The 20,842-nt window shown below is 41.0% G+C and overlaps 21 non-coding genes across 21 annotated transcripts; 9 read left to right on the top strand and 12 right to left on the bottom strand.

Annotated features, from left to right (window-relative positions):
• Positions 1-115: 115 nt before the first annotated feature.
• TRNAS-GCU (transfer RNA serine (anticodon GCU)) lies at positions 116-197 on the bottom strand. Its single transcript has one exon. It is a non-coding gene; the product is annotated as a tRNA-Ser (tRNA).
• Positions 198-609: 412 nt separating this feature from the next.
• On the top strand, positions 610-704 carry TRNAI-UAU (transfer RNA isoleucine (anticodon UAU)). The gene is made up of 2 exons: positions 610-647; positions 669-704. It is a non-coding gene; the product is annotated as a tRNA-Ile (tRNA).
• A 1,160-nt stretch (positions 705-1,864) lies between these two features.
• Positions 1,865-1,936, bottom strand: TRNAT-UGU (transfer RNA threonine (anticodon UGU)). Its single transcript has one exon. It is a non-coding gene; the product is annotated as a tRNA-Thr (tRNA).
• Positions 1,937-3,019: 1,083 nt separating this feature from the next.
• On the top strand, positions 3,020-3,114 carry TRNAI-UAU (transfer RNA isoleucine (anticodon UAU)). The gene is made up of 2 exons: positions 3,020-3,057; positions 3,079-3,114. It is a non-coding gene; the product is annotated as a tRNA-Ile (tRNA).
• A 1,174-nt stretch (positions 3,115-4,288) lies between these two features.
• On the bottom strand, positions 4,289-4,360 carry TRNAT-UGU (transfer RNA threonine (anticodon UGU)). Its single transcript has one exon. It is a non-coding gene; the product is annotated as a tRNA-Thr (tRNA).
• A 589-nt stretch (positions 4,361-4,949) lies between these two features.
• TRNAS-GCU (transfer RNA serine (anticodon GCU)) lies at positions 4,950-5,031 on the bottom strand. Its single transcript has one exon. It is a non-coding gene; the product is annotated as a tRNA-Ser (tRNA).
• A 412-nt stretch (positions 5,032-5,443) lies between these two features.
• TRNAI-UAU (transfer RNA isoleucine (anticodon UAU)) lies at positions 5,444-5,538 on the top strand. The gene is made up of 2 exons: positions 5,444-5,481; positions 5,503-5,538. It is a non-coding gene; the product is annotated as a tRNA-Ile (tRNA).
• Positions 5,539-7,362: 1,824 nt separating this feature from the next.
• Positions 7,363-7,444, bottom strand: TRNAS-GCU (transfer RNA serine (anticodon GCU)). The gene has a single exon. It is a non-coding gene; the product is annotated as a tRNA-Ser (tRNA).
• Positions 7,445-7,856: 412 nt separating this feature from the next.
• TRNAI-UAU (transfer RNA isoleucine (anticodon UAU)) lies at positions 7,857-7,951 on the top strand. Its single transcript has 2 exons — positions 7,857-7,894; positions 7,916-7,951. It is a non-coding gene; the product is annotated as a tRNA-Ile (tRNA).
• Positions 7,952-9,787: 1,836 nt separating this feature from the next.
• Positions 9,788-9,869, bottom strand: TRNAS-GCU (transfer RNA serine (anticodon GCU)). Its single transcript has one exon. It is a non-coding gene; the product is annotated as a tRNA-Ser (tRNA).
• A 412-nt stretch (positions 9,870-10,281) lies between these two features.
• On the top strand, positions 10,282-10,376 carry TRNAI-UAU (transfer RNA isoleucine (anticodon UAU)). The gene is made up of 2 exons: positions 10,282-10,319; positions 10,341-10,376. It is a non-coding gene; the product is annotated as a tRNA-Ile (tRNA).
• A 1,174-nt stretch (positions 10,377-11,550) lies between these two features.
• On the bottom strand, positions 11,551-11,622 carry TRNAT-UGU (transfer RNA threonine (anticodon UGU)). The gene has a single exon. It is a non-coding gene; the product is annotated as a tRNA-Thr (tRNA).
• A 1,083-nt stretch (positions 11,623-12,705) lies between these two features.
• On the top strand, positions 12,706-12,800 carry TRNAI-UAU (transfer RNA isoleucine (anticodon UAU)). Its single transcript has 2 exons — positions 12,706-12,743; positions 12,765-12,800. It is a non-coding gene; the product is annotated as a tRNA-Ile (tRNA).
• A 1,174-nt stretch (positions 12,801-13,974) lies between these two features.
• On the bottom strand, positions 13,975-14,046 carry TRNAT-UGU (transfer RNA threonine (anticodon UGU)). The gene has a single exon. It is a non-coding gene; the product is annotated as a tRNA-Thr (tRNA).
• Positions 14,047-14,635: 589 nt separating this feature from the next.
• Positions 14,636-14,717, bottom strand: TRNAS-GCU (transfer RNA serine (anticodon GCU)). The gene has a single exon. It is a non-coding gene; the product is annotated as a tRNA-Ser (tRNA).
• A 412-nt stretch (positions 14,718-15,129) lies between these two features.
• TRNAI-UAU (transfer RNA isoleucine (anticodon UAU)) lies at positions 15,130-15,224 on the top strand. Its single transcript has 2 exons — positions 15,130-15,167; positions 15,189-15,224. It is a non-coding gene; the product is annotated as a tRNA-Ile (tRNA).
• A 1,160-nt stretch (positions 15,225-16,384) lies between these two features.
• TRNAT-UGU (transfer RNA threonine (anticodon UGU)) lies at positions 16,385-16,456 on the bottom strand. The gene has a single exon. It is a non-coding gene; the product is annotated as a tRNA-Thr (tRNA).
• A 588-nt stretch (positions 16,457-17,044) lies between these two features.
• Positions 17,045-17,126, bottom strand: TRNAS-GCU (transfer RNA serine (anticodon GCU)). Its single transcript has one exon. It is a non-coding gene; the product is annotated as a tRNA-Ser (tRNA).
• Positions 17,127-17,538: 412 nt separating this feature from the next.
• Positions 17,539-17,633, top strand: TRNAI-UAU (transfer RNA isoleucine (anticodon UAU)). Its single transcript has 2 exons — positions 17,539-17,576; positions 17,598-17,633. It is a non-coding gene; the product is annotated as a tRNA-Ile (tRNA).
• Positions 17,634-18,793: 1,160 nt separating this feature from the next.
• TRNAT-UGU (transfer RNA threonine (anticodon UGU)) lies at positions 18,794-18,865 on the bottom strand. Its single transcript has one exon. It is a non-coding gene; the product is annotated as a tRNA-Thr (tRNA).
• Positions 18,866-19,947: 1,082 nt separating this feature from the next.
• On the top strand, positions 19,948-20,042 carry TRNAI-UAU (transfer RNA isoleucine (anticodon UAU)). The gene is made up of 2 exons: positions 19,948-19,985; positions 20,007-20,042. It is a non-coding gene; the product is annotated as a tRNA-Ile (tRNA).
• The last annotated feature ends 800 nt before the right edge of the window (positions 20,043-20,842 follow it).

Here is a 20,842-nt window from a genome sequence, read left to right as displayed (position 1 = left end):
TGTTAAAATGGAACAGTCAGATGATCCCATCTAGCGGATCCTGGCTCTGTCTTGAAAGAGAGTGTAATTATACTACAAGAAATGCTGGCCATCAAAAGAGACTCTGATGGCTTTCCGACGAAGGTGGGATTCGAACCCACGCGTGCAGAGCACAATGGATTAGCAGTCCATCGCCTTAACCACTCGGCCACCTCGTCTGCCCTACAGCCCCATCTGAAACCTTGCTTCACAAAAGGTACTGAAGTGTCAATATACTGTACCTAAAAAAGAAAAAAACAGCTGAGGCAAGATCTCACATTCCACGTCTTCCCCCAATCAGGGACCTACATTTCATTTTTGGGAAATTCTTACTATGTGCTAATTACAAATATTCATAAGATTCCCCGAGACTTTGTCAGAACTGTCAAGATATAATTCTATGGGGTTTTGAATAGACAGAGCATATGTTATAGGACAATTATAGAATCTATTCCGTTTGGACTGTATTTTTAATAGTCATGATAACATGCTAGCATGTGAGTCGATCTTGCACAGTGAATGATGGAGCAGTGTCTGTCATCTACTTGGTCAGCTGTAGATGGCTCACCTGGGGAGATGTCAAAAGAGAGAGCTCCAGTGGCGCAATCGGTTAGCGCGCGGTACTTATACAGCAGTACTTGCACTGAGCCATGCCGAGGTTGTGAGTTCGAGCCTCACCTGGAGCAGCCGTGTTGTTTTTCATAAACCATTTCACAAAAAGTAAAGTTTAAACTCAGAGTATGGACGGCCCTTGCTAGAGAGTCTTTACTTCTTATAGGATCTACGTGTCCTACTCCTCTGGGTGCCAAATATCACATATCCTCCGCGATGCTCAGTTTAAACATTCCATGATGTGCCATCTTGCATTTCATGCAAACACCACATCAGTGCATTTAAAAATACATTTGTAGAATAATAAATATGATGAAAACAGTGTTCTCACATGATAACCATAAACTGAAGAGCTGCAAAAAATGCTGTATCAGCTACTTACAATAAAAGGTGACTCGAAAAAACTAGCAAAAGAAGAGCATCATCATATTAAAGGTTCTATTCACCATCTTGAGTTGCACCATAGCAGCTTATGGTGCTTTTCTGCTCAGAGTGTGCCTCCAATCCCACATTCATTTTTAATTTCTTTGCAGTTTAAAAAACAACAATTACTGCTCGAAGTTCACTTTTCAAAACCATTCAACCTATTAAATGTATTTCTCTAACCTATGAATGTGGTCCATGTTCACTTTTCCTCATCTTCATCTCGATACTCCTTTCCCAGAAACCAGGTTCACTTCTTCATTCAACCCACCCATCCAAAGTCACCAAATCTTTGAAGCAAGTCTGCCTATTCTCCCTTTCTCTCTATGTACAAGATACCTTGTATCATTTGAATGGACAGCAGGAGAGAAGGATATTTATGGTGAGTGGGGGTGGGGTTTTGAGGAGTAACCTCATTTGCCTAAGAGCCGGGGTATCTGGGAAAAAAAGTATTTTATGGGGGAAGACTTTCACATCTCCTTGGTGAAATTTGTAGGGCCTTATAACATCCTTTCTGTGGATGCAGATTCAGTCGGAACAGAGGTCCTAGTCCTCGCTCTGCCTTTCAAAGGAACTGTAAATATGCATGGCTTATTTGGCTTTGCCCGGCAGGGTGAGAATGACGTTTGTCAGGCGTTCGTCAGGCGATCGGAAGGGGTGAGGCAATAATTTATAATTCAATGATCTTCATGATATTTTCTTGATAATATGAAAGCAGGAAAGGGAAGCTTGGCAATAAGCAATCCTAAAGCAAGGTGTGACTCCAGGGAAGAATGACTTGAAAACAACATACAGAAAGACTCATGTAAAAAGGCCCTGATGAGGCTTGAACTCATGACCCCTGGTTTACAAGACCAGTGCTCTGCCACTGAGCTACAAGGCCAGTCTGCACGCAGGATGTAAATTGCAACATGTATTCTTACTGAGGTATGAATATATCTATGATTTTGAGACTCTATATGGAAACGTAGTTGCATATGAATGTCCACGTGCGCGCACACATTGAAGACCATGCTTAAGGCACTTTTTTTGGAAGTATGAAAAACTACATTTTCATATGAGAAAATAAGAGTTTTCGCATTCAAGACCATACCGATAGCTCTAGTTAGTATGTCTGCAATCAGTGACATATAGAGAACCCACTTATTAGAAGTGATCTGTCTCTGTGGGGCAGACATATGTTAACAGTCATTCATTTGAGAATGCCTAAACTTTAGGAGTAAGAGCTGCTTTCTTATCAATCTATTTATCCAAACTGGTTAATAAGCCAGGAGTGAGTGAAAGGCAATCCTCTGGAAACTCCATGAAAGATCTAATTTCTATTACGCACAAAATACTTCACTTTATTTGACATATTTGTTAAAATGGAACAGTCAGATGATCCCATCTAGCGGATCCTGGCTCTGTCTTGAAAGAGAGTGTAATTATACTACAAGAAATGCTGGCCATCAAAAGAGACTCTGATGGCTTTCCGACGAAGGTGGGATTCGAACCCACGCGTGCAGAGCACAATGGATTAGCAGTCCATCGCCTTAACCACTCAGCCACCTCGTCTGCCCTACAGCCCCATCTGAAACCTTGCTTCACAAAAGGTACTGAAGTGTCAATATACTGTACCTAAAAAAGAAAAAAACAGCTGAGGCAAGATCTCACATTCCACGTCTTCCCCCAATCAGGGACCTACATTTCATTTTTGGGAAATTCTTACTATGTGCTAATTACAAATATTCATAAGATTCCCCGAGACTTTGTCAGAACTGTCAAGATATAATTCTATGGGGTTTTGAATAGACAGAGCATATGTTATAGGACAATTATAGAATCTATTCCGTTTGGACTGTATTTTTAATAGTCATGATAACATGCTAGCATGTGAGTCGATCTTGCACAGTGAATGATGGAGCAGTGTCTGTCATCTACTTGGTCAGCTGTAGATGGCTCACCTGGGGAGATGTGAAAAGAGAGAGCTCCAGTGGCGCAATCGGTTAGCGCGCGGTACTTATACAGCAGTACTTGCACTGAGCCATGCCGAGGTTGTGAGTTCAAGCCTCACCTGGAGCAGCCGTGTTGTTTTTCATAAACCATTTCACAAAAAGTAAAGTTTAAACTCAGAGTATGGACGGCCCTTGCTAGAGAGTCTTTACTTCTTATAGGATCTACGTGTCCTACTCCTCTGGGTGCCAAATATCACATATCCTCCGCGATGCTCAGTTTAAACATTCCATGATGTGCCATCTTGCATTTCATGCAAACACCACATCAGTGCATTTAAAAATACATTTGTAGAATAATAAATATGATGAAAACAGTGTTCTCACATGATAACCATAAACTGAAGAGCTGCAAAAAATGCTGTATCAGCTACTTACAATAAAAGGTGACTCGAAAAAACTAGCAAAAGAAGAGCATCATCATATTAAAGGTTCTATTCACCATCTTGAGTTGCACCATAGCAGCTTATGGTGCTTTTCTGCTCAGAGTGTGCCTCCAATCCCACATTCATTTTTAATTTCTTTGCAGTTTAAAAAACAACAATTACTGCTCGAAGTTCACTTTTCAAAACCATTCAACCTATTAAATGTATTTCTCTAACCTATGAATGTGGTCCATGTTCACTTTTCCTCATCTTCATCTCGATACTCCTTTCCCAGAAACCAGGTTCACTTCTTCATTCAACCCACCCATCCAAAGTCACCAAATCTTTGAAGCAAGTCTGCCTATTCTCCCTTTCTCTCTATGTACAAGATACCTTGTATCATTTGAATGGACAGCAGGAGAGAAGGATATTTATGGTGAGTGGGGGTGGGGTTTTGAGGAGTAACCTCATTTGCCTAAGAGCCGGGGTATCTGGGAAAAAAAGTATTTTATGGGGGAAGACTTTCACATCTCCTTGGTGAAATTTGTAGGGCCTTATAACATCCTTTCTGTGGATGCAGATTCAGTCGGAACAGAGGTCCTAGTCCTCGCTCTGCCTTTCAAAGGAACTGTAAATATGCATGGCTTATTTGGCTTTGCCCGGCAGGGCTTGCCCGCCAGGGTGAGAATGGCGTTTGTCAGGCGTTCGTCAGGCGATCGGAAGGGGTGAGGCAATAATTTATAATTCAATGATCTTCATGATATTTTCTTGATAATATGAAAGCAGGAAAGGGAAGCTTGGCAATAAGCAATCCTAAAGCAAGGTGTGACTCCAGGGAAGAATGACTTGAAAACAACATACAGAAAGACTCATGTAAAAAGGCCCTGATGAGGCTTGAACTCATGACCCCTGGTTTACAAGACCAGTGCTCTGCCACTGAGCTACAAGGCCAGTCTGCAAGCAGGATGTAAATTGCAACATGTATTCTTACTGAGGTATGAATATATCTATGATTTTGAGACTCTGTATGGAAACGTAGTTGCATATGAATGTCCACGTGCGCGCACACATTGAAGACCATGCTTAAGGCACTTTTTTTGGAAGTATGAAAAACTACATTTTCATATGAGAAAATAAGAGTTTTCGCATTCAAGACCATACCGATAGCTCTAGTTAGTATGTCTGCAATCAGTGACATATAGAGAACCCACTTATTAGAAGTGATCTGTCTCTGTGGGGCAGACATATGTTAACAGTCATTCATTTGAGAATGCCTAAACTTTAGGAGTAAGAGCTGCTTTCTTATCAATCTATTTATCCAAACTGGTTAATAAGCCAGGAGTGAGTGAAAGGCAATCCTCTGGAAACTCCATGAAAGATCTAATTTCTATTACGCACAAAATACTTCACTTTATTTGACATATTTGTTAAAATGGAACAGTCAGATGATCCCATCTAGCGGATCCTGGCTCTGTCTTGAAAGAGAGTGTAATTATACTACAAGAAATGCTGGCCATCAAAAGAGACTCTGATGGCTTTCCGACGAAGGTGGGATTCGAACCCACGCGTGCAGAGCACAATGGATTAGCAGTCCATCGCCTTAACCACTCGGCCACCTCGTCTGCCCTACAGCCCCATCTGAAACCTTGCTTCACAAAAGGTACTGAAGTGTCAATATACTGTACCTAAAAAAGAAAAAAACAGCTGAGGCAAGATCTCACATTCCACGTCTTCCCCCAATCAGGGACCTACATTTCATTTTTGGGAAATTCTTACTATGTGCTAATTACAAATATTCATAAGATTCCCCGAGACTTTGTCAGAACTGTCAAGATATAATTCTATGGGGTTTTGAATAGACAGAGCATATGTTATAGGACAATTATAGAATCTATTCCGTTTGGACTGTATTTTTAATAGTCATGATAACATGCTAGCATGTGAGTCGATCTTGCACAGTGAATGATGGAGCAGTGTCTGTCATCTACTTGGTCAGCTGTAGATGGCTCACCTGGGGAGATGTCAAAAGAGAGAGCTCCAGTGGCGCAATCGGTTAGCGCGCGGTACTTATACAGCAGTACTTGCACTGAGCCATGCCGAGGTTGTGAGTTCGAGCCTCACCTGGAGCAGCCGTGTTGTTTTTCATAAACCATTTCACAAAAAGTAAAGTTTAAACTCAGAGTATGGACGGCCCTTGCTAGAGAGTCTTTACTTCTTATAGGATCTACGTGTCCTACTCCTCTGGGTGCCAAATATCACATATCCTCCGCGATGCTCAGTTTAAACATTCCATGATGTGCCATCTTGCATTTCATGCAAACACCACATCAGTGCATTTAAAAATACATTTGTAGAATAATAAATATGATGAAAACAGTGTTCTCACATGATAACCATAAACTGAAGAGCTGCAAAAAATGCTGTATCAGCTACTTACAATAAAAGGTGACTCGAAAAAACTAGCAAAAGAAGAGCATCATCATATTAAAGGTTCTATTCACCATCTTGAGTTGCACCATAGCAGCTTATGGTGCTTTTCTGCTCAGAGTGTGCCTCCAATCCCACATTCATTTTTAATTTCTTTGCAGTTTAAAAAACAACAATTACTGCTCGAAGTTCACTTTTCAAAACCATTCAACCTATTAAATGTATTTCTCTAACCTATGAATGTGGTCCATGTTCACTTTTCCTCATCTTCATCTCGATACTCCTTTCCCAGAAACCAGGTTCACTTCTTCATTCAACCCACCCATCCAAAGTCACCAAATCTTTGAAGCAAGTCTGCCTATTCTCCCTTTCTCTCTATGTACAAGATACCTTGTATCATTTGAATGGACAGCAGGAGAGAAGGATATTTATGGTGAGTGGGGGTGGGGTTTTGAGGAGTAACCTCATTTGCCTAAGAGCCGGGGTATCTGGGAAAAAAAGTATTTTATGGGGGAAGACTTTCACATCTCCTTGGTGAAATTTGTAGGGCCTTATAACATCCTTTCTGTGGATGCAGATTCAGTCGGAACAGAGGTCCTAGTCCTCGCTCTGCCTTTCAAAGGAACTGTAAATATGCATGGCTTATTTGGCTTTGCCCGGCAGGGCTTGCCCGGCAGGGTGAGAATGGCGTTTGTCAGGCGTTCGGAAGGGGTGAGGCAATAATTTATAATTCAATGATCTTCATGATATTTTCTTGATAATATGAAAGCAGGAAAGGGAAGCTTGGCAATAAGCAATCCTAAAGCATGGTGTGACTCCAGGGAAGAATGACTTGAAAACAACATACAGAAAGACTCATGTAAAAAGGCCCTGATGAGGCTTGAACTCATGACCCCTGGTTTACAAGACCAGTGCTTTGCCACTGAGCTACAAGGCCAGTCTGCACGCAGGATGTAAATTGCAACATGTATTCTTACTGAGGTATGAATATATCTATGATTTTGAGACTCTGTATGGAAACGTAGTTGCATATGAATGTCCACGTGCGCGCACACATTGAAGACCATGCTTAAGGCACTTTTTTTGGAAGTATGAAAAACTACATTTTCATATGAGAAAATAAGAGTTTTCGCATTCAAGACCATACCGATAGCTCTAGTTAGTATGTCTGCAATCAGTGACATATAGAGAACCCACTTATTAGAAGTGATCTGTCTCTGTGGGGCAGACATATGTTAACAGTCATTCATTTGAGAATGCCTAAACTTTAGGAGTAAGAGCTGCTTTCTTATCAATCTATTTATCCAAACTGGTTAATAAGCCAGGAGTGAGTGAAAGGCAATCCTCTGGAAACTCCATGAAAGATCTAATTTCTATTACGCACAAAATACTTCACTTTATTTGACATATTTGTTAAAATGGAACAGTCAGATGATCCCATCTAGCGGATCCTGGCTCTGTCTTGAAAGAGAGTGTAATTATACTACAAGAAATGCTGGCCATCAAAAGAGACTCTGATGGCTTTCCGACGAAGGTGGGATTCGAACCCACGCGTGCAGAGCACAATGGATTAGCAGTCCATCGCCTTAACCACTCGGCCACCTCGTCTGCCCTACAGCTCCATCTGAAACCTTGCTTCACAAAAGGTACTGAAGTGTCAATATACTGTACCTAAAAAAGAAAAAAACAGCTGAGGCAAGATCTCACATTCCACGTCTTCCCCCAATCAGGGACCTACATTTCATTTTTGGGAAATTCTTACTATGTGCTAATTACAAATATTCATAAGATTCCCCGAGACTTTGTCAGAACTGTCAAGATATAATTCTATGGGGTTTTGAATAGACAGAGCATATGTTATAGGACAATTATAGAATCTATTCCGTTTGGACTGTATTTTTAATAGTCATGATAACATGCTAGCATGTGAGTCGATCTTGCACAGTGAATGATGGAGCAGTGTCTGTCATCTACTTGGTCAGCTGTAGATGGCTCACCTGGGGAGATGTGAAAAGAGAGAGCTCCAGTGGTGCAATCGGTTAGCGCGCGGTACTTATACAGCAGTACTTGCACTGAGCCATGCCGAGGTTGTGAGTTCAAGCCTCACCTGGAGCAGCTGTGTTGTTTTTCATAAACCATTTCACAAAAAGTAAAGTTTAAACTCAGAGTATGGACGGCCCTTGCTAGAGAGTCTTTACTTCTTATAGGATCTACGTGTCCTACTCCTCTGGGTGCCAAATATCACATATCCTCCGCGATGCTCAGTTTAAACATTCCATGATGTGCCATCTTGCATTTCATGCAAACACCACATCAGTGCATTTAAAAATACATTTGTAGAATAATAAATATAATGAAAACAGTGTTCTCACATGATAACCATAAACTGAAGAGCTGCAAAAAATGCTGTATTAGCTACTTACAATAAAAGGTGACTCGAAAAAACTAGCAAAAGAAGAGCATCATCATATTAAAGGTTCTATTCACCATCTTGAGTTGCACCATAGCAGCTTATGGTGCTTTTCTGCTCAGAGTGTGCCTCCAATCCCACATTCATTTTTAATTTCTTTGCAGTTTAAAAAATAACAATTACTGCTCGAAGTTCACTTTTCAAAACCATTCAACCTATTAAATGTATTTCTCTAACCTATGAATGTGGTCCATGTTCACTTTTCCTCATCTTCATCTCGATACTCCTTTCCCAGAAACCAGGTTCACTTCTTCATTCAACCCACCCATCCAAAGTCACCAAATCTTTGAAGCAAGTCTGCCTATTCTCCCTTTCTCTCTATGTACAAGATACCTTGTATCATTTGAATGGACAGCAGGAGAGAAGGATATTTATGGTGAGTGGGGGTGGGGTTTTGAGGAGTAACCTCATTTGCCTAAGAGCCGGGGTATCTGGGAAAAAAAGTATTTTATGGGGGAAGACTTTCACATCTCCTTGGTGAAATTTGTAGGGCCTTATAACATCCTTTCTGTGGATGCAGATTCAGTCGGAACAGAGGTCCTAGTCCTCGCTCTGCCTTTCAAAGGAACTGTAAATATGCATGGCTTATTTGGCTTTGCCCGGCAGGGCTTGCCCGGCAGGGTGAGAATGGCGTTTGTCAGGCGTTCGTCAGGCGATCGGAAGGGGTGAGGCAATAATTTATAATTCAATGATCTTCATGATATTTTCTTGATAATATGAAAGCAGGAAAGGGAAGCTTGGCAATAAGCAATCCTAAAGCAAGGTGTGACTCCAGGGAAGAATGACTTGAAAACAACATACAGAAAGACTCATGTAAAAAGGCCCTGATGAGGCTTGAACTCATGACCCCCTGGTTTACAAGACCAGTGCTCTGCCACTGAGCTACAAGGCCAGTCTGCACGCAGGATGTAAATTGCAACATGTATTCTTACTGAGGTATGAATATATCTATGATTTTGAGACTCTGTATGGAAACGTAGTTGCATATGAATGTCCACGTGCGCGCACACATTGAAGACCATGCTTAAGGCACTTTTTTTGGAAGTATGAAAAACTACATTTTCATATGAGAAAATAAGAGTTTTCGCATTCAAGACCATACCGATAGCTCTAGTTAGTATGTCTGCAATCAGTGACATATAGAGAACCCACTTATTAGAAGTGATCTGTCTCTGTGGGGCAGACATATGTTAACAGTCATTCATTTGAGACGGCCTAAACTTTAGGAGTAAGAGCTGCTTTCTTATCAATCTATTTATCCAAACTGGTTAATAAGCCAGGAGTGAGTGAAAGGCAATCCTCTGGAAACTCCATGAAAGATCTAATTTCTATTACGCACAAAATACTTCACTTTATTTGACATATTTGTTAAAATGGAACAGTCAGATGATCCCATCTAGCGGATCCTGGCTCTGTCTTGAAAGAGAGTGTAATTATACTACAAGAAATGCTGGCCATCAAAAGAGACTCTGATGGCTTTCCGACGAAGGTGGGATTCGAACCCACGCGTGCAGAGCACAATGGATTAGCAGTCCATCGCCTTAACCACTCGGCCACCTCGTCTGCCCTACAGCCCCATCTGAAACCTTGCTTCACAAAAGGTACTGAAGTGTCAATATACTGTACCTAAAAAAGAAAAAAACAGCTGAGGCAAGATCTCACATTCCACGTCTTCCCCCAATCAGGGACCTACATTTCATTTTTGGGAAATTCTTACTATGTGCTAATTACAAATATTCATAAGATTCCCCGAGACTTTGTCAGAACTGTCAAGATATAATTCTATGGGGTTTTGAATAGACAGAGCATATGTTATAGGACAATTATAGAATCTATTCCGTTTGGACTGTATTTTTAATAGTCATGATAACATGCTAGCATGTGAGTCGATCTTGCACAGTGAATGATGGAGCAGTGTCTGTCATCTACTTGGTCAGCTGTAGATGGCTCACCTGGGGAGATGTCAAAAGAGAGAGCTCCAGTGGCGCAATCGGTTAGCGCGCGGTACTTATACAGCAGTACTTGCACTGAGCCATGCCGAGGTTGTGAGTTCGAGCCTCACCTGGAGCAGCCGTGTTGTTTTTCATAAACCATTTCACAAAAAGTAAAGTTTAAACTCAGAGTATGGACGGCCCTTGCTAGAGAGTCTTTACTTCTTATAGGATCTACGTGTCCTACTCCTCTGGGTGCCAAATATCACATATCCTCCGCGATGCTCAGTTTAAACATTCCATGATGTGCCATCTTGCATTTCATGCAAACACCACATCAGTGCATTTAAAAATACATTTGTAGAATAATAAATATGATGAAAACAGTGTTCTCACATGATAACCATAAACTGAAGAGCTGCAAAAAATGCTGTATCAGCTACTTACAATAAAAGGTGACTCGAAAAAACTAGCAAAAGAAGAGCATCATCATATTAAAGGTTCTATTCACCATCTTGAGTTGCACCATAGCAGCTTATGGTGCTTTTCTGCTCAGAGTGTGCCTCCAATCCCACATTCATTTTTAATTTCTTTGCAGTTTAAAAAACAACAATTACTGCTCGAAGTTCACTTTTCAAAACCATTCAACCTATTAAATGTATTTCTCTAACCTATGAATGTGGTCCATGTTCACTTTTCCTCATCTTCATCTCGATACTCCTTTCCCAGAAACCAGGTTCACTTCTTCATTCAACCCACCCATCCAAAGTCACCAAATCTTTGAAGCAAGTCTGCCTATTCTCCCTTTCTCTCTATGTACAAGATACCTTGTATCATTTGAATGGACAGCAGGAGAGAAGGATATTTATGGTGAGTGGGGGTGGGGTTTTGAGGAGTAACCTCATTTGCCTAAGAGCCGGGGTATCTGGGAAAAAAAGTATTTTATGGGGGAAGACTTTCACATCTCCTTGGTGAAATTTGTAGGGCCTTATAACATCCTTTCTGTGGATGCAGATTCAGTCGGAACAGAGGTCCTAGTCCTCGCTCTGCCTTTCAAAGGAACTGTAAATATGCATGGCTTATTTGGCTTTGCCCGGCAGGGCTTGCCCGGCAGGGTGAGAATGGCGTTTGTCAGGCGTTCGTCAGGCGATCGGAAGGGGTGAGGCAATAATTTATAATTCAATGATCTTCATGATATTTTCTTGATAATATGAAAGCAGGAAAGGGAAGCTTGGCAATAAGCAATCCTAAAGCAAGGTGTGACTCCAGGGAAGAATGACTTGAAAACAACATACAGAAAGACTCATGTAAAAAGGCCCTGATGAGGCTTGAACTCATGACCCCTGGTTTACAAGACCAGTGCTCTGCCACTGAGCTACAAGGCCAGTCTGCACGCAGGATGTAAATTGCAACATGTATTCTTACTGAGGTATGAATATATCTATGATTTTGAGACTCTGTATGGAAACGTAGTTGCATATGAATGTCCACGTGCGCGCACACATTGAAGACCATGCTTAAGGCACTTTTTTTGGAAGTATGAAAAACTACATTTTCATATGAGAAAATAAGAGTTTTCGCATTCAAGACCATACCGATAGCTCTAGTTAGTATGTCTGCAATCAGTGACATATAGAGAACCCACTTATTAGAAGTGATCTGTCTCTGTGGGGCAGACATATGTTAACAGTCATTCATTTGAGACGGCCTAAACTTTAGGAGTAAGAGCTGCTTTCTTATCAATCTATTTATCCAAACTGGTTAATAAGCCAGGAGTGAGTGAAAGGCAATCCTCTGGAAACTCCATGAAAGATCTAATTTCTATTACGCACAAAATACTTCACTTTATTTGACATATTTGTTAAAATGGAACAGTCAGATGATCCCATCTAGCGGATCCTGGCTCTGTCTTGAAAGAGAGTGTAATTATACTACAAGAAATGCTGGCCATCAAAAGAGACTCTGATGGCTTTCCGACGAAGGTGGGATTCGAACCCACGCGTGCAGAGCACAATGGATTAGCAGTTCATCGCCTTAACCACTCGGCCACCTCGTCTGCCCTACAGCCCCATCTGAAACCTTGCTTCACAAAAGGTACTGAAGTGTCAATATACTGTACCTAAAAAAGAAAAAAACAGCTGAGGCAAGATCTCACATTCCACGTCTTCCCCCAATCAGGGACCTACATTTCATTTTTGGGAAATTCTTACTATGTGCTTATTACAAATATTCATAAGATTCCCCTAGACTTTGTCAGAACTGTCAAGATATAATTCTATGGGGTTTTGAATAGACAGAGCATATGTTATAGGACAATTATAGAATCCATTCCGTTTGGACTGTATTTTTAATAGTCATGATAACATGCTAGCATGTGAGTCGATCTTGCACAGTGAATGATGGAGCAGTGTCTGTCATCTACTTGGTCAGCTGTAGATGGCTCACCTGGGGAGATGTGAAAAGAGAGAGCTCCAGTGGCGCAATCGGTTAGCGCGCGGTACTTATACAGCAGTACTTGCACTGAGCCATGCCGAGGTTGTGAGTTCGAGCCTCACCTGGAGCAGCCGTGTTGTTTTTCATAAACCATTTCACAAAAAGTAAAGTTTAAACTCAGAGTATGGACGGCCCTTGCTAGAGAGTCTTTACTTCTTATAGGATCTACGTGTCCTACTCCTCTGGGTGCCAAATATCACATATCCTCCGCGATGCTCAGTTTAAACATTCCATGATGTGCCATCTTGCATTTCATGCAAACACCACATCAGTGCATTTAAAAATACATTTGTAGAATAATAAATATGATGAAAACAGTGTTCTCACATGATAACCATAAACTGAAGAGCTGCAAAAAATGCTGTATCAGCTACTTACAATAAAAGGTGACTCGAAAAAACTAGCAAAAGAAGAGCATCATCATATTAAAGGTTCTATTCACCATCTTGAGTTGCACCATAGCAGCTTATGGTGCTTTTCTGCTCAGAGTGTGCCTCCAATCCCACATTCATTTTTAATTTCTTTGCAGTTTAAAAAACAACAATTACTGCTCGAAGTTCACTTTTCAAAACCATTCAACCTATTAAATGTATTTCTCTAACCTATGAATGTGGTCCATGTTCACTTTTCCTCATCTTCATCTCGATACTCCTTTCCCAGAAACCAGGTTCACTTCTTCATTCAACCCACCCATCCAAAGTCATCAAATCTTTGAAGCAAGTCTGCCTATTCTCCCTTTCTCTCTATGTACAAGATACCTTGTATCATTTGAATGGACAGCAGGAGAGAAGGATATTTATGGTGAGTGGGGGTGGGGTTTTGAGGAGTAACCTCATTTGCCTAAGAGCCGGGGTATCTGGGAAAAAAAGTATTTTATGGGGGAAGACTTTCACATCTCCTTGGTGAAATTTGTAGGGCCTTATAACATCCTTTCTGTGGATGCAGATTCAGTCGGAACAGAGGTCCTAGTCCTCGCTCTGCCTTTCAAAGGAACTGTAAATATGCATGGCTTATTTGGCTTTGCCCGGCAGGGCTTGCCCGCCAGGGTGAGAATGGCGTTTGTCAGGCGTTCGTCAGGCGATCGGAAGGGGTGAGGCAATAATTTATAATTCAATGATCTTCATGATATTTTCTTGATAATATGAAAGCAGGAAAGGGAAGCTTGGCAATAAGCAATCCTAAAGCAAGGTGTGACTCCAGGGAAGAATGACTTGAAAACAACATACAGAAAGACTCATGTAAAAAGGCCCTGATGAGGCTTGAACTCATGACCCCTGGTTTACAAGACCAGTGCTCTGCCACTGAGCTACAAGGCCAGTCTGCACGCAGGATGTTAATTGCAACATGTATTCTTACTGAGGTATGAATATATCTATGATTTTGAGACTCTGTATGGAAACGTAGTTGCATATGAATGTCCACGTGCGCGCACACATTGAAGACCATGCTTAAGGCACTTTTTTTGGAAGTATGAAAAACTACATTTTCATATGAGAAAATAAGAGTTTTCGCATTCAAGACCATACCGATAGCTCTAGTTAGTATGTCTGCAATCAGTGACATATAGAGAACCCACTTATTAGAAGTGATCTGTCTCTGTGGGGCAGACATATGTTAACAGTCATTCATTTGAGAATGCCTAAACTTTAGGAGTAAGAGCTGCTTTCTTATCAATCTATTTATCCAAACTGGTTAATAAGCCAGGAGTGAGTGAAAGGCAATCCTCTGGAAACTCCATGAAAGATCTAATTTCTATTACGCACAAAATACTTCACTTTATTTGACATATTTGTTAAAATGGAACAGTCAGATGATCCCATCTAGCGGATCCTGGCTCTGTCTTGAAAGAGAGTGTAATTATACTACAAGAAATGCTGGCCATCAAAAGAGACTCTGATGGCTTTCCGACGAAGGTGGGATTCGAACCCACGCGTGCAGAGCACAATGGATTAGCAGTCCATCGCCTTAACCACTCGGCCACCTCGTCTGCCCTACAGCCCCATCTGAAACCTTGCTTCACAAAAGGTACTGAAGTGTCAATATACTGTACCTAAAAAAGAAAAAAACAGCTGAGGCAAGATCTCACATTCCACGTCTTCCCCCAATCAGGGACCTACATTTCATTTTTGGGAAATTCTTACTATGTGCTAATTACAAATATTCATAAGATTCCCCGAGACTTTGTCAGAACTGTCAAGATATAATTCTATGGGGTTTTGAATAGACAGAGCATATGTTATAGGACAATTATAGAATCTATTCCGTTTGGACTGTATTTTTAATAGTCATGATAACATGCTAGCATGTGAGTCGATCTTGCACAGTGAATGATGGAGCAGTGTCTGTCATCTACTTGGTCAGCTGTAGATGGCTCACCTGGGGAGATGTGAAAAGAGAGAGCTCCAGTGGTGCAATCGGTTAGCGCGCGGTACTTATACAGCAGTACTTGCACTGAGCCATGCCGAGGTTGTGAGTTCGAGCCTCACCTGGAGCAGCCGTGTTGTTTTTCATAAACCATTTCACAAAAAGTAAAGTTTAAACTCAGAGTATGGACGGCCCTTGCTAGAGAGTCTTTACTTCTTATAGGATCTACGTGTCCTACTCCTCTGGGTGCCAAATATCACATATCCTCCGCGATGCTCAGTTTAAACATTCCATGATGTGCCATCTTGCATTTCATGCAAACACCACATCAGTGCATTTAAAAATACATTTGTAGAATAATAAATATAATGAAAACAGTGTTCTCACATGATAACCATAAACTGAAGAGCTGCAAAAAATGCTGTATCAGCTACTTACAATAAAAGGTGACTCGAAAAAACTAGCAAAAGAAGAGCATCATCATATTAAAGGTTCTATTCACCATCTTGAGTTGCACCATAGCAGCTTATGGTGCTTTTCTGCTCAGAGTGTGCCTCCAATCCCACATTCATTTTTAATTTCTTTGCAGTTTAAAAAACAACAATTACTGCTCGAAGTTCACTTTTCAAAACCATTCAACCTATTAAATGTATTTCTCTAACCTATGAATGTGGTCCATGTTCACTTTTCCTCATCTTCATCTCGATACTCCTTTCCCAGAAACCAGGTTCACTTCTTCATTCAACCCACCCATCCAAAGTCACCAAATCTTTGAAGCAAGTCTGCCTATTCTCCCTTTCTCTCTATGTACAAGATACCTTGTATCATTTGAATGGACAGCAGGAGAGAAGGATATTTATGGTGAGTGGGGGTGGGGTTTTGAGGAGTAACCTCATTTGCCTAAGAGCCGGGGTATCTGGGAAAAAAAGTATTTTATGGGGGAAGACTTTCACATCTCCTTGGTGAAATTTGTAGGGCCTTATAACATCCTTTCTGTGGATGCAGATTCAGTCGGAACAGAGGTCCTAGTCCTCGCTCTGCCTTTCAAAGGAACTGTAAATATGCATGGCTTATTTGGCTTTGCCCGGCAGGGTGAGAATGGCGTTTGTCAGGCGTTCGTCAGGCGATCGGAAGGGGTGAGGCAATAATTTATAATTCAATGATCTTCATGATATTTTCTTGATAATATGAAAGCAGGAAAGGGAAGCTTGGCAATAAGCAATCCTAAAGCAAAGTGTGACTCCAGGGAAGAATGACTTGAAAACAACATACAGAAAGACTCATGTAAAAAGGCCCTGATGAGGCTTGAACTCATGACCCCTGGTTTACAAGACCAGTGCTCTGCCACTGAGCTACAAGGCCAGTCTGCACGCAGGATGTAAATTGCAACATGTATTCTTACTGAGGTATGAATATATCTATGATTTTGAGACTCTGTATGGAAACGTAGTTGCATATGAATGTCCACGTGCGCGCACACATTGAAGACCATGCTTAAGGCACTTTTTTGGAAGTATGAAAAACTACATTTTCATATGAGAAAATAAGAGTTTTCGCATTCAAGACCATACCGATAGCTCTAGTTAGTATGTCTGCAATCAGTGACATATAGAGAACCCACTTATTAGAAGTGATCTGTCTCTGTGGGGCAGACATATGTTAACAGTCATTCATTTGAGAATGCCTAAACTTTAGGAGTAAGAGCTGCTTTCTTATCAATCTATTTATCCAAACTGGTTAATAAGCCAGGAGTGAGTGAAAGGCAATCCTCTGGAAACTCCATGAAAGATCTAATTTCTATTACGCACAAAATACTTCACTTTATTTGACATATTTGTTAAAATGGAACAGTCAGATGATCCCATCTAGCGGATCCTGGCTCTGTCTTGAAAGAGAGTGTAATTATACTACAAGAAATGCTGGCCATCAAAAGAGACTCTGATGGCTTTCCGACGAAGGTGGGATTCGAACCCACGCGTGCAGAGCACAATGGATTAGCAGTCCATCGCCTTAACCACTCGGCCACCTCGTCTGCCCTACAGCCCCATCTGAAACCTTGCTTCACAAAAGGTACTGAAGTGTCAATATACTGTACCTAAAAAAGAAAAAAACAGCTGAGGCAAGATCTCACATTCCACGTCTTCCCCCAATCAGGGACCTACATTTCATTTTTGGGAAATTCTTACTATGTGCTAATTACAAATATTCATAAGATTCCCCGAGACTTTGTCAGAACTGTCAAGATATAATTCTATGGGGTTTTGAATAGACAGAGCATATGTTATAGGACAATTATAGAATCTATTCCGTTTGGACTGTATTTTTAATAGTCATGATAACATGCTAGCATGTGAGTCGATCTTGCACAGTGAATGATGGAGCAGTGTCTGTCATCTACTTGGTCAGCTGTAGATGGCTCACCTGGGGAGATGTGAAAAGAGAGGGCTCCAGTGGTGCAATCGGTTAGCGCGTGGTACTTATACAGCAGTACTTGCACTGAGCCATGCCGAGGTTGTGAGTTCGAGCCTCACCTGGAGCAGCCGTGTTGTTTTTCATAAACCATTTCACAAAAAGTAAAGTTTAAACTCAGAGTATGGACGGCCCTTGCTAGAGAGTCTTTACTTCTTATAGGATCTACGTGTCCTACTCCTCTGGGTGCCAAATATCACATATCCTCCGCGATGCTCAGTTTAAACATTCCATGATGTGCCATCTTGCATTTCATGCAAACACCACATCAGTGCATTTAAAAATACATTTGTAGAATAATAAATATAATGAAAACAGTGTTCTCACATGATAACCATAAACTGAAGAGCTGCAAAAAATGCTGTATCAGCTACTTACAATAAAAGGTGACTCGAAAAAACTAGCAAAAGAAGAGCATCATCATATTAAAGGTTCTATTCACCATCTTGAGTTGCACCATAGCAGCTTATGGTGCTTTTCTGCTCAGAGTGTGCCTCCAATCCCACATTCATTTTTAATTTCTTTGCAGTTTAAAAAACAACAATTACTGCTCGAAGTTCACTTTTCAAAACCATTCAACCTATTAAATGTATTTCTCTAACCTATGAATGTGGTCCATGTTCACTTTTCCTCATCTTCATCTCGATACTCCTTTCCCAGAAACCAGGTTCACTTCTTCATTCAACCCACCCATCCAAAGTCATCAAATCTTTGAAGCAAGTCTGCCTATTCTCCTTTTCTCTCTATGTACAAGATACCTTGTATCATTTGAATGGACAGCAGGAGAGAAGGATATTTATGGTGAGTGGGGGTGGGGTTTTGAGGAGTAACCTCATTTGCCTAAGAGCCGGGGTATCTGGGAAAAAAAGTATTTTATGGGGGAAGACTTTCACATCTCCTTGGTGAAATTTGTAGGGCCTTATAACATCCTTTCTGTGGATGCAGATTCAGTCGGAACAGAGGTCCTAGTCCTCGCTCTGCCTTTCAAAGGAACTGTAAATATGCATGGCTTATTTGGCTTTGCCCGGCAGGGTGAGAATGACGTTTGTCAGGCGTTCGTCAGGCGATCGGAAGGGGTGAGGCAATAATTTATAATTCAATGATCTTCATGATATTTTCTTGATAATATGAAAGCAGGAAAGGGAAGCTTGGCAATAAGCAATCCTAAAGCAAGGTGTGACTCCAGGGAAGAATGACTTGAAAACAACATACAGAAAGACTCATGTAAAAAGGCCCTGATGAGGCTTGAACTCATGACCCCTGGTTTACAAGACCAGTGCTCTGCCACTGAGCTACAAGGCCAGTCTGCACGCAGGATGTAAATTGCAACATGTATTCTTACTGAGGTATGAATATATCTATGATTTTGAGACTCTATATGGAAACGTAGTTGCATATGAATGTCCACGTGCGCGCACACATTGAAGACCATGCTTAAGGCACTTTTTTTGGAAGTATGAAAAACTACATTTTCATATGAGAAAATAAGAGTTTTCGCATTCAAGACCATACCGATAGCTCTAGTTAGTATGTCTGCAATCAGTGACATATAGAGAACCCACTTATTAGAAGTGATCTGTCTCTGTGGGGCAGACATATGTTAACAGTCATTCATTTGAGAATGCCTAAACTTTAGGAGTAAGAGCTGCTTTCTTATCAATCTATTTATCCAAACTGGTTAATAAGCCAGGAGTGAGTGAAAGGCAATCCTCTGGAAACTCCATGAAAGATCTAATTTCTATTACGCACAAAATACTTCACTTTATTTGACATATTTGTTAAAATGGAACAGTCAGATGATCCCATCTAGCGGATCCTGGCTCTGTCTTGAAAGAGAGTGTAATTATACTACAAGAAATGCTGGCCATCAAAAGAGACTCTGATGGCTTTCCGACGAAGGTGGGATTCGAACCCACGCGTGCAGAGCACAATGGATTAGCAGTCCATCGCCTTAACCACTCAGCCACCTCGTCTGCCCTACAGCCCCATCTGAAACCTTGCTTCACAAAAGGTACTGAAGTGTCAATATACTGTACCTAAAAAAGAAAAAACAGCTGAGGCAAGATCTCACATTCCACGTCTTCCCCCAATCAGGGACCTACATTTCATTTTTGGGAAATTCTTACTATGTGCTAATTACAAATATTCATAAGATTCCCCGAGACTTTGTCAGAACTGTCAAGATATAATTCTATGGGGTTTTGAATAGACAGAGCATATGTTATAGGACAATTATAGAATCTATTCCGTTTGGACTGTATTTTTAATAGTCATGATAACATGCTAGCATGTGAGTCGATCTTGCACAGTGAATGATGGAGCAGTGTCTGTCATCTACTTGGTCAGCTGTAGATGGCTCACCTGGGGAGATGTGAAAAGAGAGAGCTCCAGTGGCGCAATCGGTTAGCGCGCGGTACTTATACAGCAGTACTTGCACTGAGCCATGCCGAGGTTGTGAGTTCGAGCCTCACCTGGAGCAGCCGTGTTGTTTTTCATAAACCATTTCACAAAAAGTAAAGTTTAAACTCAGAGTATGGACGGCCCTTGCTAGAGAGTCTTTACTTCTTATAGGATCTACGTGTCCTACTCCTCTGGGTGCCAAATATCACATATCCTCCGCGATGCTCAGTTTAAACATTCCATGATGTGCCATCTTGCATTTCATGCAAACACCACATCAGTGCATTTAAAAATACATTTGTAGAATAATAAATATGATGAAAACAGTGTTCTCACATGATAACCATAAACTGAAGAGCTGCAAAAAATGCTGTATCAGCTACTTACAATAAAAGGTGACTCGAAAAAACTAGCAAAAGAAGAGCATCATCATATTAAAGGTTCTATTCACCATCTTGAGTTGCACCATAGCAGCTTATGGTGCTTTTCTGCTCAGAGTGTGCCTCCAATCCCACATTCATTTTTAATTTCTTTGCAGTTTAAAAAACAACAATTACTGCTCGAAGTTCACTTTTCAAAACCATTCAACCTATTAAATGTATTTCTCTAACCTATGAATGTGGTCCATGTTCACTTTTCCTCATCTTCATCTCGATACTCCTTTCCCAGAAACCAGGTTCACTTCTTCATTCAACCCACCCATCCAAAGTCATCAAATCTTTGAAGCAAGTCTGCCTATTCTCCCTTTCTCTCTATGTACAAGATACCTTGTATCATTTGAATGGACAGCAGGAGAGAAGGATATTTATGGTGAGTGGGGGTGGGGTTTTGAGGAGTAACCTCATTTGCCTAAGAGCCGGGGTATCTGGGAAAAAAAGT

The sequence above is a fragment of the Triturus cristatus genome, chromosome 12 (genome assembly GCF_964204655.1).
Source record: "Triturus cristatus chromosome 12, aTriCri1.1, whole genome shotgun sequence".
NCBI lineage: Eukaryota > Metazoa > Chordata > Amphibia > Caudata > Salamandridae > Triturus > Triturus cristatus.
Note: the sequence above shows the minus strand (reverse complement) of the source record. Positions and strands in the feature narration are given on the sequence as shown.